Source organism: Balaenoptera acutorostrata, chromosome 9 (assembly GCF_949987535.1).
Source record: "Balaenoptera acutorostrata chromosome 9, mBalAcu1.1, whole genome shotgun sequence".
NCBI lineage: Eukaryota > Metazoa > Chordata > Mammalia > Artiodactyla > Balaenopteridae > Balaenoptera > Balaenoptera acutorostrata.
This window is the reverse complement of record NC_080072.1, coordinates 100405880-100423058: the sequence shown is the minus strand read 5'-3', so window position 1 is coordinate 100423058 and position 17179 is coordinate 100405880. Positions and strand designations below refer to the sequence as shown.

At 53.9% G+C, this 17179-nt stretch overlaps 1 protein-coding gene across 4 annotated transcripts in view; it reads right to left on the bottom strand.

Moving 5' to 3' along the window:
• Positions 1 to 10014, bottom strand: part of GRIK4 (glutamate ionotropic receptor kainate type subunit 4) — a 440922-nt gene extending 430908 nt beyond the window's left edge. For all 4 annotated transcript variants that reach the window (XM_057553865.1, XM_057553866.1, XM_057553867.1 and 1 more), the window contains exon 1: positions 9883 to 10014. The gene's annotated coding sequence lies outside the window, so the exon portion shown is untranslated. The remainder of the gene's footprint in view (positions 1 to 9882) is intronic.
• Between the last annotated feature and the right edge of the window lie 7165 nt (positions 10015 to 17179).

The following is a 17179-nucleotide window of genomic DNA, read 5'->3' as shown; positions in this document are numbered from 1 at the left end:
AAAGGAGCAGGTGGTCACCTTGGTCCTCAGTCCCCTGCCCCCAGGATCTGAGGCCCAACATCCATCATCTGACAGATTCAGAAGATACTTCTGCACACACTTAGGAAAGGCCCAGCCCTGGGGGGAGCCCACCCTGTGCCACTTTGTGTCCGTGCCTGGCACCTAAGAGGCACTCGGGCAATGTGTGCTATAAATGGACATGACCAAGGATCGGGCACCTCCCTGCCCCTGAGGCCAGTCCCAGCCTTGCACATTTCACAGAGCCCGCACGCCCCCCCCCAGCTCCAGGCCATCATCTTCCTGCTAGGGGACTCCATTTGGGAAAGAGTCTTGAACAGAAACCCAGGTAGAAGAAGGCTTTGCTTCTTGCTCATGAGGTATCTTCACATCCCCAGGACTGGAAGGGGAAGAAGGGTAGAAGTGCCTCATGGGGCTCCAAGGAAGGGTGTAGAACAAGGACCCATGGGAAGTAGATTTGGCTCGTATGAGGCAAAACCTTCTGATATCTTTGGAAGAGAATCACTAGCATTTCCTGAATACCTTCTACATGCCAGGCAATGTGCTGGGTGCTCCCACGTGCTCCCTCATTAACAGCTTCCCCGGGGAGGGATGGCCTGCCTCACGAGTGGTCAAAAGCACGGTCCAGACTGCTGAGTTTATACCCAGGCTCCACTGCTTACTGGTGAGTCACCTTGGGCAAGCTATGCAACTCTCTGAGCCCCAGTTTTACTCATCTGTAAAATGAGATGATAGTCGCTACTTCATAGGGTTGTTGGAAGATCAACTCAATACATTTCAAACAACTAGAACACAGTAAGTGCTCAATAATGTTAGCTTTCAGAGGATGAGGAGGGACTTCCCTGGTGGCGCAGTGGTTAAGAATCCGCCTGCCAATGCAGGGGACATGGGTTCGAGCTCTGGTCCGGGAAGATCCCACATACCACAGAGCAACTAAGCCCATGCACCACAACTACTGAGCCTGCACTCTAGAGCCCGCGAGCCACAACTACTGAGCCCACGTGCCACAACTACTGAAGCCTGAGTACCTAGAGCCCGTGCTCTGTAACAAGAGAAACCACTGCAATGAGAAACCCGCACACCGCAACGAAGAGTACCCCCGCTTGCCGCAACTAGAGAAAGCCCACGTGCAGCAACAAAGACCCAACGCAGCCAAAAATTAATTAATTATTATTTTTTAAAGCAAAATATTATTAACAATGTTAAAAAAAAAAAGAAGATGGGGAGAAGGAGGAGGGGGAGGAGGGGGAGGAGGAGGAGGAGGGGGAGGAGAAGGAGGAAGGGGCAGCTGAGGCTAGATAACTAGCCAGTGGAGATTCTGTCTGTGGACACGAGGAAGGCATAGGTAGGATGCTGACTGAATGATCTAAAGTTCCTTCCAGGAATAAGATTCTGTGATTCATTTAATCTCCCTGGGTTTCAGTTTTCCCAGCAATAAAATAGGCATTATCATTCTTGGACAAATGTTGCCTTATTCTGTGCAACGTTCTCAACCTGGGGAAGAGCAGGTGTGCCCTAGGACCACTGCTTCCGCCATCTGCAAAGGCAGCGGTGGCCTTCAGAAGGCCTCAGGTGTGTGGACAGAGCCCCGGGCAGGGAGCAGGAGTCCTGGATTCTGATCTAACCTCTCAACCCCTAACTCTTGTTTTTGGCTAGTTACTGAAATTCTGAGAGTCTGGAATGATAATTCCTCCCTGCCCCATCTACCTTTCAGGTTTGCGGCCCTGTGAGATCCTTGGGGGAGAAGCAATCACCAAGACATCACAAGTCTCTGCATATGTGATACCCACTAGGAAGTGGCACTGAGAGCCTCAGCTCAAGGGCCAGTTGTGCTGATGGAGGTTTGCGGTGGGGTGGGGGCCCGGTGACAAGCTCCACCCACGACCTCCCCCCAGGAAATGACTCCATGAGGGCCTTCTGCCCCCCCTAACCTACTCTAGCTCTCTCTACTCCCGAAAAAGTCTTTGCTGCCTCTAGAAAGAGAGATGCCCAAACTCCCTTCGTCACCACCCTTGCTGGGGACATTCTTCTGCTGTGATCTTATGAACCACACTAGGCCAGGGAGATGCTGTAAAGATCAATAATAACCACACCGTAACAGCAGGGTGCCTTCGGACTTTTTCCAGGCTCCACGATGCTTCTGAGAGTCCAAGACCCCAGGGAGATCCCCCCGATACTCTGGGCAGCCATGCAGAGCAGCCTGGACCGGGGTCCTGGGGGGATAGAGAGCACATTGACCCCGGCTGGTCTGGGCAGGGTTGGGCCGAGGACCTCGCGGGGCCCCGTGTCACCTGAGCTCCATCACGCTCAAACTTTTCGGCTCACGAGAGTCTTGTGAAGGCTTCACGTGGCTGCCTCCTCCGGCCTCCACCCCAGGCCCTCGCCTGGATGGCCTCCATGTTGGAAAAGACTGGCACACGATCAGGTACCACTGCAGAAGCTCTGTTGGGGGTGATCTTTCATCGTTCCCCCAGGGTTGCCAGTGCCCTCTTACTCAGGGGTCAAAGGAATCAGGCCAAGGGAAGACAAGCACCGGAGCAGCAAGAGGCCACTGCTCCCTTCCATGCCTGGCCTCCTGGCCTACAGGATGGGGAACAGGAGAAGTAGTGAGCGAGCCAGAGGGAGTCTAGGAAATTAGGGGAGAATCAGTACATATTTCACATACATGTGCATGTGTGCACACACGTGTATGCATCCACACACGCACACAGAAATTTTACCACCAGAGTGTGAAATCAGACCGCCTGGGTATAAATTCCAACTCTGCTTCTTACTAACTATGAGACTTTGGGCCAATTAATCACCTGCCCTGAATCTCAGCCTCCTCATCTGTAAAATGGGTGTAATAATAGTACCTTAAAGTTATTGAGAGGATAAACCAAGATCATATATGGAAAGCACTGTGCATCATACTTGGTACATAATAAGCAGTCGATAATTATTAGCTGTTATTGTTGTCATTGGTGGTGGTGTGGTGAACTAATTTGTCCATTTAACAAGTATATACTGAGTACCTACTATGTGTCAGCCAAGTGCTAGAGACAAAAACCCAAGGCTGTATCCCTGCCCCCAAGGAGTGCACAGTCTGGTGCCTTAAAGAATCAAGATCATTCTCCTTCTTAGTTCGAATCGGATTTTGTCTGGATGCCGGGATGGGACCAAATGATTTGTAGAAGTCTCTCTTTTCCAGCCTCTCACTCCTGTGTGGAGGGCCACGAAGCCCAGTGAAAAGGATGCCCCAGCTCTGCCACTCCCCGCCTTATAACCTGGACAAGTGACTTAAGCTCCCTGAACCTCAGGGCCTCCCTCTGTCTGGGGCTTGGACTGAACTCACTCTAGACTTCTCTGATGATTTCAAAAAATGCCCCTGCTGCCTCCCAATAAGGCCTTCCCACCCTCTCACCGACCTTGCTGGGGATGGTATTCTGTAACATCTTAGGAACTGAACAGGGCTGGGAGAGACTCTGTAAAGATGAAAACGTAATCGTACTTCTAACAATAGCAACTGCAACCACTTCACAAGCACTTAGAGCACCTGCTGAGACTCACAGAGGTGGGTATGTCGCTCCTCAGCCCCTGGCCAACACCATACGATGGGACTGGAAGAGCTGAGATTGGATCCCTGTGCAATCTGATCCAGGAGTGGCCACCACCGCCCCACACAGCCTCTGGAGGAAGATCAGGGTGCCCTGCTCAGGCCACCCGACAGGCAGAGAGAAGCAGAGAGCTGTCCCCAAAAGGTGACAGCGGCACTTCATCCCTAAACCCAGCCTCCCCGCTCAGGGGCCCTGCCAGGCTGGACAGCAGAAACCCCCTCAGCGGCCCCGGCGCCTGGGATGTGTCCATCCTCCTCGGCTTCTTAAACTTTTCCTTCTTATTAAGTGTGCTTTGTAGTCAGCCTCTCACTTACACATCTTAACCTCCTCTGGGCTATTGACTTCTCATCTTCTTAAATCCTCCGCTTTAACTCTGGCCCTTAAACTCCAATTCTAAATATGTGTTTTCTCCACAGCCACTCTCCCTGTCCTGGGGGGTCACACCCCTCCCTGCTCCCTCCTCCGGGGAGCCTCTACTCCACGTGATTATCTCACTGAATCGGGAACCCATGATGTCGAGTTTATCGTAGGCCCCAGATTGTAGAGAGAGGAACCTGAGGCAGCGAAAAGTAGCCTGGATTTCCCGTTTCTAAGCCAGTGCTCCCCCACGGGTCCACAGCACAGCCCCTCCCCACCCAAAATGCCCCCCGAGACTGTGCACACCCAGCTTCCCTTTCAGCCTCTCCGTGGCCAAAATACCCCCCCAGCACCCCGAAAAGAGATAACCACCGCCACCTGGTTTTCTCTGCTTCCTCTGAGCAAACTGCTCCCTGAGAAAAGCAGAAGGAATGAGGAAGCAAGAAGGGGACTTCAGGTGAAGGGCAGGGCTAACCCCCAGGTGGGGGGCAGGGCTAACCCCCAGGTGAGGGGCAGGGCTAACCCCCAGGTGAGGGGCAGGGCTAACCCCCAGGTGAGGGGCAGGGCTAACCCCCAGGTGAGGGGCAGGGCTAACCCCCAGGTGGGGGGCAGGGCTAACCCCCAGGTGAGGGGCAGGGCTAACCCCCAGGTGGGGGGCAGGGCTAACCCCCAGGTTCGGGGCAGGCCAGTCTCAAACCCAGGACTGAGTAACAAAGGGAGGCCTGCCAGCCTCTGGACCCTCGCTCCTTCCCCCACCACAGGGGCCCCCAGCATCCTGGGGAACAGGCGGGTCCAGCACTGAGTGGGGGGCCATGGAGGGGAGGAGAGAGTCACAGAGATCAACGCCCAGTGTGACGGAGGAGCCTGTGAACCCTCACTCCCAGCGGCTGAAGGCCCACCCAGCCTTCCTCTCCCCTCCTCGCCCACGGTGTTCTACAAACTTACTCTGTAACAAACACTTACTAAACACGAGTTGAGGCCACTTAAATAAGACAAATATTTATTTAGCAGCCGCTCTGTGCAAGGCACGGTCCCCTGGAGGTGACAGGCACAGTAAGTGCCGGGCACAAGGGTCCCAGCGCCAGGAGGAGAGGACAGAGGGGTCTCCCAGGAGGCTGGGGAGTGAGATTCAGGCATCAGGACCACCTGGGACCAGCCCCCTGGGCAGCCCATGCCCCTAGGCACGCGCCCTCGCACAGACAGGTGGGCTGCTGTCCAGGACCCCACGGCCACCCAGGACGACCCCCAAACGCCCCATCGCCCCGCTCACAGCACGTCTGGGAACACACTTCCCAGCCTCCCTCAGACCCACATCCCCACCCTGGCCCCCGTGTTCCTGAAAGCGGCGTTACCATCCTCCAGACCGAGGCTGGAAATCTCGACATTCCCTCCGACACTTCCTGCTCCCTCATCTGCGAGCCCAATCTGTCAGCACATTCTGCTGCTCCGTGGAAGTGCCGCTCAAGTGCACCCCCGTGCTGTCACCACCCTCCAGGCCCGCGCCTCCCTTCGGGCGCCGCTCTCCTCTGCCCAAGGATCCCCAACCCCTTTTCCTTGGCTCTCAAGGTCCTGCAGGCTCAAGCTAGTTCTGCCCCAGCCCTGCCCCGCTTCCTCCCCGCAGACAGGACCCTGCCTCACCTGCCCCGTCCCTTCTGCCCATCACCCAATCCCTGGGATGCCCCCTGTCCCCACTTGACCTGTGCAGCCCCTCCTCGCCGGGAAGTCCTTCCTCCCATCCCTGAGCTCCAGCCCTGTCTGAACACCTGCTCAGCCGGCGGCCACTGCGCGTCCACACCCATGCCGCACGTGCCAACCGTGCCCTCCTGTGCTCGCCACTGCTCAGAACCCTGCTGAAGGAGGCCCTGCCTCCCCGAGGTGCTGGTAACCACACCCCCATCCCTGCGGGCTGCATGGAGATGACAGAGGTGCTCAGCTGTTTAAAGAAAGCCTGGGACGTATCTTTTTATAAAGAGCCTCTCCTTCCCTTTTTCAGGCCCAAGCCTAGGGGAAGGAAGTGGGGTTCTGGAGCCCTCCCTGGTCTGTGACATGGCACGGAGCGGGCTACACCTACACCACAGGGCCCCCTGTGAACCCCCTTCCTCACCTGCAAAAATGGAGATGATCACGTCTAACTCACAGGGTCTCGGGGGTGACTGAGTGAAATGAGCAGACTTCGCAGGCAGTATAACGTTAAATTGATTCTCTCCTTCCTTCCCATCATTTACCTCGGCTGGTACTGTGGTTTAAAATGTTTTTTCATATTGGAGCTGCTACCTGTAAGGCATACCCTATTTTATGTAACCAAATATTTTTATCAAGTACCAAATACTTCTTAGTTCCTACTACGAGCAGGGGCCGGTTTATGGGATGCTGACGGACAGGGCTTGCTCCATTGGAGCCAAGGATGTGAAAAGGCAGCAAGCCAAGGCCTTGCTCCTCACGGGACCTGCCGTCTAGGTGGGGAGACCAACAGGGACAGGGAATTCTCCAGAGCAGGCAGGAGCTGGGAGCTAAACCACAGAGGCAGTGTGGGAGGAGCCAGCCGGGGATCGGACACGTCCTGGGCTGACAAACCACATTCCCATTCTGCTCCCATTCACGCCCACAACAACCCTTTCAGGCAGGTGAGATTACCCCCATTTTACAGGTAAGGCAAGTGAGAGGTTAAGCCATTTGTTCAAAGTCACTCAGGGAGTGACACCAGGATACGAACCCCAGGTCTACCCAGCACTTAGCAGCTGAAGCTGCCTCCACTTCCTGCTGGGACGGAAGGCCAGCGTGGGGGCGGGTGGGGTCCTTCCCAGCCTGCACCTTGTGTGGCCCCAGCTGCACCTTGAAGGCTGGGAAAGGTGTAGTTGGGCAGAAAAGAGGAGGAAAGGAAAAGGCGAGGCATAGAGTGTCTGGGGTGAGGGGGGCAGAGGGTCACGTCCAGAGGCATAAGGTCAGGGCCAGCATGCGGACGCCATAAACTCCAGGCCACAGTCTGGGAACTCTCTCCAGAAACCCGGGGCCACCGACGCTCTGGAGACCTGGTCACATGTTACAAATACCATCCTTTGCAGGAAGGCAGGTGTGGCGGCCAGGTGCCTGCAGGCTGCCCAGAGAGAAGGCTGTGTTACCATAACCCAGGAGTGAGCCACTGGAGCCCCAAGTGGGACAGTGGCCGGGGAAAAAGGTCAGGCTGGGCACCAGTGGGATGGGGGAGGCTTCCAAGGTGACCAGGCCACGTGCCTGGGAGAACCTGGAACTCTCTGCAGGAGGGGGTCAAAAGGAAGCGATGGGCTGGGGTGAGGGCGGCAGGACAACCAGGGCACCGGAGCAGCCAGTCTACGGGCAGGGAGAGTGCAGAACCAAGGACCAGCCAGCTCCCAGGGCAGGGAGAGGTGCTGAGCTGACACTGGAGAACGTGAGGGCTCAAGCACAGGATGTGGAGAGGAAGGGCTGAACAGCTGAGACTTTAAAAAGCAACAAGTAGTAGCACAAGAGCCCTGGGCTGGGAGCCCAGAGGCCTCAGGTGTGGCTGCAGAGCCTTGGACAAGTCACTTAACCTCTGTGAGCATCAGTTTCCGGGGGATCAATAACAGCTCCCCGCAGGGCAGTGGTACAGACAAAACGCTTGTCTGGTTCAGATCAAATGAAGTAATTTTTCTAAAAAGCATTTGGAAAACTGCAGAACTCAATCCCCACATAAGGGATCCGTACTATGCAGAAGCAACAAGAGATATTTTCTTCCCACACATATTCCCTGCCACTACCCACTCGCACCAGCCACACGGCCAAAGGCTTCCTACTCGCTGTTCCTCCTGTTTTCCGCACAGTTTTTCCCCGTCACCCAGGACAGGTCATCCTGCCCTTCTTCCTTCCTTCCTTCCATCTCGGTCGGGCTGAGACCCACACTGGGGGCAGCTGAGGCCCACTGTCCAGGAGGCCTTGCACCCCAGCAGCTGGGACCTTCTCCCTGGAGTCTCCACTTCTCCCTCACCATGCAAAGTTCCCTTTCCATCCTCAGGGAAAACCACACTGGACAGCCAGACCAAGCAGCAGACCCAGTCTCTAGGAAGAACTTTGAGTGCTGGGGAAAATGCTAGCCAACGATCAAGATGCCTAGGGAGGTGGGGTGACAGGGAAAACACAGAAAACCAGAACCTCCTTTCAACCCCCCTCCACTAACAAACCCAGACACTGTAATGTATGCAAATGAGATTAACTCTCCAAAGGGTTGTGACCTTGAGGAACACATCCAGCCAGTGAGGAACATAATAAACCTGATTAATGATGAGGCATGAGCTGCAGCTTCAGCAAATACGAGCCTGATGATGCCCAGTGGAGTTCCCGGGGCTTCCTTTCCGGGTGGGACCAGAGCACAGCTGACCTCTCCCCGGCCCTCGCCCCATCCCATGAGCACAGACACTCAGGGAGCAAACAGGACCAGATTTCTCTCTCAGGTGCCCACTGCCAACCCAGGCATCCTCTATCCCGGGGGATACCACGCCTGCTGTTGGCAGGTGCTCCTGGAAGCACCCCTGTCACCCAGGGAGCTTAGGTGAAGGTAGTTCTCTTCGTTCCTGGCAGGGCTCCGGGCTCTCGGCCAGTCCTGGGACCTCTCGGTCTCGTCTTGACTGGCACCCACTGCCTGGCACAGGGGCCCAGCCAAGCCCAGAGGGCCCCTCCCCTTTCCAGACAACCCAGGCCCTTGGGAGACATGCCCTGGAGAGCCACTGGAGGGAGGCAGGGAGGTGGCACCTTGTGGCATCACCAGACAACAGCACCAGGAGGAAGATGGCAGCACAAAGTAGAGAAGCCAAGAGCTGTGCAGCCAGAGGTCCGGCGGGAGGGAAGCTCGGCCGCATTGCCCCGCCATGGCCAGGCCGGCGGCCCAGAGGGCCCAGGTCCTCCCCTGCCGCGGCCTCACCAGCCCAAAGGCCAACTCTCCTCGGGCTCCAACTCCTCCCCTCTCACTTTCCTCAGCTCAACGGAGCCAGAGGAAGAGACACAGGTGCTCTCGGAGCCCCGAAACCCCTGTCCCAGCTGTCGCAAGCTGGCCACCAACCCTGGCCAGGTCTGAGCCTCTCACCGCTTTGCCGGTCCTCACTGGAGAGAATCTCAGGCAGCTCCCCTCCCCCTCTCCTCGCCAGCCCCCTCCCGCATCATACGCCCAAATGCAGGTCTCTAGAGTTTCTCCCTCACTTCCCACTCGGGTGAACTAGGGTGGGATGGGTAGGAGCCTCATTAGTCCAGGGAAAGAGGGTCATTTCTCATAGGACGCTATTCCCCCGAAGCGAGATGGCGTGTAGGGTGGGGAGGTGGTGACAGGAGTCCACGGAAGGCGCCGGGGGCAGTCGAGGCAGATGGCAGTGAGGAAAGGGGGAGGGGGCTTCGTGGGCTCCGGGCTGGGATGGGGCACTGGAGCCGGGGACCGAGGCGACCGAAGAAGCGGAGGGTGACGAGGTGTGGGGAGAAGCGCCGGGGTGGGGAAGGGGCCGTCATCCCTGCAGGGGGCAGAGGCAGAGCTGGGAGTTGTACAGGCGCAGGGGGAGGACCAGAGCGGGAGGACCAGAGCGGGAGGACGGCGAGCCCAGAGAAGGGATGCGGAGGGAGGGAGATGGGGATGGAGACTGGAGGAACTACGGGCGCAGAGCGATGGGGGTTCGGAGCCCGTTCGGGAGACGCAGGGACCGGAGTGCAGGGGACACGCTGGCTGAAGGCGGGAGAGGGAGGGAAGGGCGCAGGGAAGGGGGTGGGGGCGGGGGCAGGGGAAGGGTGCGGGGCCGCGGCCCCGGAGAGCAGGAGAGGCAGAGACGTCAGAAGTAGGGGATCCGGGCGCGCGCGGAGCTCCGCGCGGATGGGACGCGTGGGGCGCAGGGGTAGCGCGGGTGCGGGCCTGGGGCGCCGCGGCGGGCCCTGCCCTTACCTGGGCGGCTCCGCACTCCGGGGGCTGAGCTGGGGCTGGGCGCTGCTCCGCTGACCGCCGGGCTGTTGTTTCCCTTTTTTTTCTTCTTCCGCAGCAGCCGCGGCGGCTCCAGCGCGATCCGCTGGCAGCTGAAGGCAGTCTGTGTCCGGCTGCGAGCGAGCGTGGAGCCGGCAGCGCGGGAGGAGCGCGGTCGAGGCGCGGGGCGCCGCCCGGCGGGCAGCGCGGGAACTGCGACGGCCCGCGCACGCCAGCCGCGGGGGCGCCCCTTCGGGGCCCGCCCGCCGGGCCGCCCGCCCGCCTGCCGCCGCCTCTCTCGGCGCGCCCGGGACCCAGGCGCTGGAGGAGCGCAGCGGTGGCGGGGCCGAGCGGCCGGGGGCAAACTTGCCGCCGCCCCAAGCGGGGGACTGAGGCCGAGCGGAAGGCGCGGGGCCGGGGACGCGGCTCCGGGCAGGGGCGCGAGGGGCGCGCGCGACAGAACGGCCGCGGGACGAGGTGCGGGCGCTGCGGTTGATCGACCTCTGGGGGACCCGGGCGCAGCCCGCATCCTGCACTGCCCTGCGCAAAGAGCCGCCCACCCCAGCACCAAAGAGTTCGAGCCCGGCCTGCTTCGGCGGGCAAAGGACGCCTCCTGGTGGGGCTTTCGGGAACAGCTCGAGGGACGAGCGAGCTGGTTACTGGAGACTATGGCCTCAGGGGTAGCGAGGATGGAGAGCGCGAGGTCTCAGGGAGATAAAAGACTGAATTGTTCCAGGTGGCTGAAAAGAGACGGCTTGTATTTAGTAGTTCCAGGGCACTATTTTATGAATACAAACATCTTTGGAGGAGCCGTCATCCTCATGTCACGGATGAGAACCCCGAGGCTCGGAGAGACGAAGGGACCAGCCCAGGAGCCCAGGGCTCCACGTGAACAACGCAGCGAGTGGCAGCACCAGGAGGGCAACCAAGCTTTCTGACACGCGGTCGTGGCTCATTTTACTATATCACAGCTGGCCTCAGGAGGAGCTGGGGAATCGGGGATCTTGAGGAGGGAGGTCCAAGGACACGTGACCTCCTCAGACGTGAGTTCCTCCTTTCCCACCCGCAGGGTCTCTGTCTGGGGCAAACACCAAACTGATCACAGAGCCCTCCCATCGTCAACGTCTTGGGCCGCCTCACGCAACTCTCTGCCTACCCACAACCTAGTCAAATTCTCAGTGAAGTGTTTGTTCCCAGACATCCTTGGTTTGGTCTTGGGCATGAAAGGCTGACATCTGGACTAGAGAATATTCGATGCTGCTGCGTTCCCCAGGGAAAGCTAACCACCCTGCTCTTCCCACTTCTCTGCCACCCAGGCTGCAGGGAGGAACATGGGTCACAAGAGTGCTGGTTTTCCATGCCACCTCCGCACAGTGGGCTCGGTGAAAGCTCACTAGGGAAAACACCACGTACCCCTACTGGGTGCTAGGACTACAGCACTCACACAAGTGTGGTCTCCAGTAACCTTCACATCAACTTTGCAAGGTAGGTGTGAAGGTGACACTAACCTCATTTCACAGATAAGGGAGCCGGCTAAAGTGTAAGATCCCCCTTAAGGCAGCCACACCTGGGGTGAATAGGCTACACAGAACTAATTCCAGCTCTGTTTCCTCACACGGGGCCTCATTTGCAAAGAGGACAAACAGCAGCGTGGGACAAGCAGATGGGAGGAGTGAGGGGCACCCCTGGGACCCCCGGCAAGCTACTTCACATCTCTCCCCTTCAGTGTCCACATCCCTAGATGCGAGGGAAGCAGACTGAATAATCTCTGAAGTTACTTCAAACTCTGAAAGGCCAAGCCTGCGTCCTGGGCCCTTTTTCCCGGAAAGATGCAAGATCAGCGAGACCATAGAGGCTTAAGTGTTTGGAAAGAAAAATACCATCTATATGAAACACTTCATTTTATTCCTTTGCCTCCTGATAACCCAGGTGGGGGGGGCGGGGTGGGAAGGAGCTGTCGGCGAGATCAGAGGGATTGCCGACGGGTCTGGAGGTAGCCTCGGCTGTGGCCTAACGAGGACCCCAGTTTCTCCCCTTCCTGCCAGGATGATTCTGACTTTCTTTCCCTTCCTTAAGGCCTCTGACCCTAGAAGCAAGGGGCCCACTAGCAGTCAGATGGTGGGCAGCAGTGCCAGAGAAGCCAGCCTCCAGCCCCACCCTGCTTGTCCCGCATCCACCTTGCTGTCTCTTCCTTCTGCTACTGACCTCGGAGTTCTTCTGAGTGATCACTGCTCTCTGTGCACTTTCTTTACTCCTGAAAGTCAGTGCCACTTGTCAATCAAAACTTAATTCCAGGCAAGCTAAGTTCCCAACTCGACTAGGGATGGGGATGGGGTCAGGGAGGTTGGTCCAGATAAATTTTGGATCCCACAGCTGGGCTGGATCGGAGGGGAATGAGGCCGGCCCAGCTGAACTACCTCGGAGGCTGCAGCCTTGAATGAAATAGCAGAAGGGTTGGAAATGGCGGTCCCTCCCCAAGAACCTCTCGTCTGAAGCATCTGCCACAGCCAGCTGCTGGGCTGGGCTAGACAGACAGGGTCCCGGGTGCTAGGGCATCATGGTTAAATCTAGTGGGTTTGAGTTCTTTGGTGGCTGGAGCCCACAGGAAGGAGTTTGTTCTTCTGGATTTATGTTAGCGACTTCCTTCTTTGTATTTTCTTCAGGTATATCCTCGAAGAATGCTTGATCTTAAATTTACCAACCTGTCTTTTCCAAAGGTCCATTTGAAGGTTCATCACAAGTTCATAATGAACCCATTGCATAAGTAGGGCCAACTCAGGCACACGGTGACTGGGTGATTTGTCCTCACTTGCTTAGGGGCACATGCCATCCTCATGTCACTGTCTCTTAGAAACTATTGCAACAGTCTTCTAACTGACCTCTCTGCCTTTAGACCAGCTCCCTGCAACACGTCCACAAATGGCTGCCGTTTAAGCTACTTCACGCCCTGGCTTAAAACCCTTTCGACCCCAGATGGCCCCTAAGGTAAAACTGAGTCCCAAACTGCCTGGCACAGTCTAAAAGCTCTGCTCACTTCTCCTGTCCCTCCGTCTTCCACCACCACCCCTCTCACCCTCCATCAATACCAAACGCTTACACTTAGTCCTCTGGTCCTCCTAGTTTATGCCTCTTTGCCTTTAACACATTGACTTCCGCCTGGAACCCATCCCCCCACTCCCACCCCGCAACCCTCACACACAGATAGACAAGGTCATATTTACTTTTCCCAACTCAGTGTAGGAATCTCTTCCTCCTGGAAGTTTCTCCTGACCTGCCATCTGGTCCCTTCCCTACAGAATTAATCACTCTCTTCTCTAGACTTTGCTTGTGCTTATTAGAGCTTATGGCTACTCACTTGTTTCATGTCTGCTTTCACTAAGAGACTATGAATTTGGTCTCCTGGATTTATTTTTCTCTTCTTCTTCTTTGTATTTGCCTCAGGTATATTCACAAAGAATACTTGATCTTAAGTTTACCTACCATCTCTTTTCCAAAGATCCCTTTGAAGGCTCATCACAAGTTCATGGTGACATGTTGCTGTATTAACAGCACAATGCCTGGGATGGTAGAGGCGAGTAAATGTGTTCAGTGAATGAACGGCCATGAAGTAAGAGTTAGTGGGTCTACAAGTCTGGCAAATCAAGTTGGCTTCTGTGGTTGGACCAAACGAATCAGATGAAATGACCCAACTGGCAATATGAAGCGTTCGTCCCCGCTAAATTGAAGCCTTTACAAACCTTAGCTAAAGCTGGAGTTCACGTTTGAGGGAATGAGGCTGAAGGAAGCAAGAACCTGATTGAATAGCCTTCTTGCCACACAGTATTAAAATGCAGCAATCCCGCCGGAGTACTACACTCAAACTCCGGATTAAATGAAAATGATTCTCTGTGTTCTTCTTGCCACCTGTTTGGGGATGAATGGTTCCTTCCAAAAGGATGGTGTCTAACAGAACCAGTTTAGGAGCAGAATTGAAATTAGAAAGAGAACTGTTCTTTGACTTTGATTTTTACTCATGCCTTGAAGGATGAGACAAGCCGTGGTTTTGCCTAATGACATTGTGGCCAAGTATTGGCAAAGAGCAAATATACACGAATGTGAGTTTAGACTTCTGTAGCCTCCTAGCAGCAGGTCGCTCAGCCTAGCTGGCTGCAAAGACTCCGTCTAATGTTAAAAAGCCCCACCTCCACTTGACAACTACATTATCACGCAGTTCCCTTCCCCCAATGCCTCTTGTCTCCATTTTATTAGTCTAGGCATAAAGAATACTGCTCACATTGAAATTAAAATGAAACCTTGGATCATCCCTGACCAGAATACAACCTGCAGCCCTGCTCTTATCCCTAATGGGAGAACCTAACTCATCCCACCATGTATCTTGGTTTCCATTTACCACCCAGCAGAGGAGATAAGCCACCATGGCAATTACTTCTTCTTCAAGAAATCGTTGGTGCCTATTATGTGCAGGCACTGGAGACAAAATAGAAAACAAGAAAAGAGACAAACCCAGGGCTTCCCTGGTGGCACAGTGGTTAAGAATCCGCCTGCCAGTGCAGGGGACATGGGTTCCCCTGGATAAGGAATTCCCGGATCTCTGGTCCGGGAAGATCCCACATGCCGCGGAGCAACTAAGCCCAAACGCCACAAGTACTGAGCCTGCGCTCTAGAACCCACACGCCACAACTACTGAAGCCCACGCACCTAGAGACTGTGCTCCACAACAAGAGAAGCCACCGCAATAAGAAGCCCGTGCACCACAATGAAGAGTAGCCCCCACTCGCCGCAACTAGAGAAAGCCGCGCGCAGCAGCGAAGACCCAACGCAGCCCAAAATAAATAAAAATAAAATAAATAAATTTATTTAAAAAGAGAGAGAGAGACAAATCCAGGGCTTGGCCTCTAGGAGTTCACAGTCAAGTGAAAGATATGGGAGAGGTAGAACATTCTCCTTCTAACAGCTGTGGTCCGTTCTGACATCAGGTATCTTCTGTATGCTATTTCACATACAGTTAATTCAGTTACATGGTCATAGTCTAGGTTGGCTGACTGGGTGTAGGTGGGGAGCAGACTGCAGGGGTATGTGATTCATGGCAATTCCGGAGCTGGGACTGAGGGCCTCAGCACACACTGGCTTGGGTCCACACCCAGAATTCTCAGCCCGGATCGTCTACGGACCTACGCTGTGGCTGGAGGCTGCACCTTGGTGGGAAAGAGGGACTGGATTCACCTGCACTAGTAAAGGCTTGTAACCAGTCCCAAGATAGTAAGGCTTCTATGCTGTGTAAAAGCAGCATTTTGCTTGTGATGGACTTTCCACATCCACCTTTCCTCTATGATCTCCTGGCTTCCATCATACCATGTGATAGGTATATATCACTCAGTAAGGAAGTAGCAAACCTGGGTTAAAACCTGGGGCCTCTGGCTGCGGGGTGAGGGCGAGGGAGCATGCTGCTTGAAGGATGCTGGTCAAAGGTCATTGTGAGAAGGGGTTAAACTCATTTAAGTCAAATTGGGTAAAATGTTAAGCAAGGACTAAAGAAGTTGCATTTTTGCTCACCCTCTCATTGTTTTCCTTCTCAGGCTCCAGTACCGAGAGCAGCTGAAGAAGCGACACAATTGAACAGGAGGAAGAGGCAGGAAGGTGAGGGATAGGATGGCGATATTCTATCTGGGAGCAAAGCAGGATCACTTTAGCAATGGAAGGTTCATAGAAAAGGGTCTGCTTTCTTCAGGCAACGACCTCGGGATGTAAAAATAAGATGACACTTTTCACGTTACCCCACGTGTTTGGGATTTACAGTTTATCCAGAGAACCGTTTTGTCTGAACAGTGGCATTAAGTCTTCCTATTAATTATTATAAAATGACTTTGGGATATTATAAAGGTTAAAAAAAAATGTGTGTGCATATGTATGTGTATATATGTCTCTCTCTCTCTATATATATATGAATACATATGTATTTCACATACATTACATATATATATCTCCCAAATACATATATATTTCAACTTAATGTTGACCAGTTCTCTTTTTCAGCTCAGTAGAACAACAATTCATCCAGCAGCTTCTATCTGCCAGGTAGGATATTAGGCACTATAGGGGACAGAAAGAAAAATTGAACAGGGTTTCTACTTTCAAAAAGTTTACATTCTGGTGCATTGCATTTTCCCTTCTAAAGGAAAACCTTTAAATTTTATCTCAAAGCAATTTTTAGGAGCTTGTGCCATCTCAAGGAATTCCGAATAGCAACAGGAAGAAGATAGCAGGATTTCTATTCACCCAGGACAGATTTCTCACGGCTCCTAGCTAAACGAGGCATGGGTTGCATTCAGGAACTGTACTACAGAGTGGGCTCTGCCCAAGTTTGAAATACCAGAAGAGATGCCTACCTGCTACCTGCAATTGCAACAAAAGTATTGTGTTGGGTATTGCATGGTATAACGATCATTTCCATTCTTGTTCTTCCAGATTCCAGGCAAAAGTCTTAATTTAAAAGACTCTAGTTATCTTAATTTGGAAAAGACTAAAGGAAGATGTTGCAGCTGTCTTCAAGTACTTAAGAGCTTTCCTACGTTGCTCCATAACCAGAACCAATGGACAGAAGTTACAGGCTGATTTTAGCTCAAATAAGAAAGAATTTATGAGTTGACTCAGGCAATAATGAGCTCCCCAGCATTGGAAGTATACAAGCAGATGGATGGCCATGTGCTAGGATTGCCGTAGAAGGTATTCCAACATTGGATTAGGAGGTTGAATGAGCTACCTTCCATCTCTAAATTCTTGGGTTCTTAGTCTGTCTCCTTGGCCAAAGGCTAAAAGGAAATTTCAATCTTTGAAGACATGTAATACTTATTGTTGAAGGTAAAAACATGCCTCATGTATTTAGGCCTTTCTCTTTAGATGCATGGACACTTTTCTTTAAATGCAGTGAAGACACTTAATACTAGAAAATGCAGTAATTACTTAAATGTTCTCTTGACAAAAGTGATATTATTGACACACTCAAGTGTTACTAGGTAAACAGCATTAACAACCTTGTTCAAAAAAGGGAATCTATTTACATGAAAGGAAGATAGTTCCAAAATAAGGCCAATCTGAATAGATGAACATCGTGCTTGTTTTTAAAATGACTTCTTATAACACACACACATGCATACAGATGCAGGAATGGAAACAGTGAGTGGAGTAAAAGGAAAAAGTATCTCAATATATCTACTGCTTTTAAGGCTCCAAATCAGACTGTAGCTCCTGCTAGCGGAAGGATGGTTTTCTTCATGCATTTTCA